The following is a 2,164-nucleotide window of genomic DNA, read 5'->3' on the forward strand; positions in this document are numbered from 1 at the left end:
TGACTCTTTCATATGGTATATATTTTTAGTCCCTGAGGATTCAAGAGAACTTCCAGGTTTAGAACTGAAAATTTGGAACAGGGAAAAGAAGAGGAGGAGAGGCAGGGATAATTAGGAAGTAAGTGCAAAATATATAGTTAGAAAAAACTACCACTGTGGTTTTGAAACTTCACCTCTTTTCCCCAAAAGCGGAAAGGAAATTACAATTTATTAGAGGGTTATATCCTTCTTTCCACTTTCCAGCCTGCATCAGTAATCTATAAGACTCTCAAGGCCAAAACTTGTTCTGCCTTTTACACGTATCAGATATTCCATATGTTTTGAGTACTTTTCATTTACATTAATCCCAAACCTCATTTCATATTTATACACTATGTGGTTGTAGAAGCCTGGATAAAAAAACAAAAGGCAAAGTATTTAACTGAATTGTGTATTTAAGATGCAATACTGTTCATGTGAAGTGGCACTTCAGCATTTGAATAACAATGGGATTTTTTTTACCAATGAATTACAACTTTCACCTATAAATCAATTGGGGAGAAAGATCTAACATTTCCAGATAATATTCAGGCAAATGATGGGATTATTCAATTAAAAGGTGATAAAAGACTACATTTATTGCTGTCTGAAAGTCTCTTAGGATATTTTTGTATAAAAATGAAAATAAACTTGTGTTTGGACAGGATAGATTGTAGAAAGAGTAAAATGTAACTTTAGAGAGAGAGGTTAACATATATTTGTATTTAAAACACTGGTGAATATTGAATGCCACTTTATACTTTTTAATTTTTTTCCTTTTTTTCCTTTTTTGCTTTTTGATCACTTTTTTTCTTATTTTCTAGTAATTTGTGTTAGTGTTTATCTTCTGGTTTAAAATGTTTTTTGAAATTATAAAAAGATATTCAAAAAGCACTAATATCCCTTTACATGTTGAAGTGTTTATGTAACATTCTTTTTTTATATAACCACCTAAATTTCTTTTTCTGGCCACAATGCACTGGAGTAATTTTGGCATGCTATTAGCTCTTAATTTGATGTAGTTTTTAATTTAACTACTCAACAACTTTAGCATCAGGAATGCAAATTTGATTACTCATCTTGTAAACCATATTTCATGAGGCTGCCTTCTCAAGACAGTTGAATTTTGCAGCCGGTTATAACTTTTTCAGTATGAGCTTTTGTCTAGTGAAACATTCTGTACAGGTTGCAAGTGCCTGACTATGCTTCATGTCAATTATTTCATTTTCTGTTTTATGCTGAACAGTTCATGAATGTCAACTTGAGAATGGTACCAGAAACCAAAAGACCATAAGTCCTACCTTAGCTATGAAAGCCAGCTAGGTGACTTTGGGCCAATTACTTTCAGTCCAACCCACCTCACAGGATTGTTGTGGGGAAGGAAGTATTAGGTATGTTCTCTGCCTTGAGTTATTTACAAATAAAGACAGGTATGGATAATTCAATTCCTATATACCAGAGGAGCACCTAACCCCTAAGTGACATGCTTGGAGAACAAGCATTATAAGAGATAAAACCAGAATTAAGCTACAGATGTATCTAAACGGCAAATCTTTGACACTTTTTTTTATACACCAGTGTTCACCAACATTCAGGAACTGTTCTTGAAAGCACACCGTTCTCACAATTTTTGTAGGCTGAGGAGGCCACATAGCAATGGGGGCTGCTTGTCAGACCTGCCCCAATCTGATCTTTTCTTAGGAAAGAAAGACCAACTCCACTGGGTTGAAGCTAAAGGTTCTTTCATGAAAAAGATATTGACTACAGGTAGGTCAGGCTAGCTCTGGATTTTCCATGCCCAAGATACAGAAAGGCTTCCCCTCATCCCAATCCTTCCCCCTCTCCTGGTGACCAGTCCGTCTTCAGCCAATCGGAACTCGCCTAGATGTTTTGGGATAATAGGCATTCTTTCTCAGGGTGCCTGGCCTTGGATTCCAGTGCAAACTGGTGCTGAGCTTCTCTGGTCTTCATCACCTGTCATTCCCCCTTCCCTATTTCCCATCATGTACCCACAAAGTTTTATTGCCCATTTATCCTACAACCTCCCCTTCCCCTTTCTAGCCTTTGATGGCAGACCTGACAGTGCTTCTGTGAGGCGTCCAGGCCCTCCCAAAATCTTGTGAGGACTGCCCTTGCGTGGCTTCCA

This window comes from Pseudonaja textilis, chromosome 3 (assembly GCF_049901715.1).
Source record: "Pseudonaja textilis isolate UNSWEBS1 chromosome 3, rPseTex1.2, whole genome shotgun sequence".
Classification (NCBI taxonomy): Eukaryota; Metazoa; Chordata; class Lepidosauria; order Squamata; family Elapidae; genus Pseudonaja; species Pseudonaja textilis.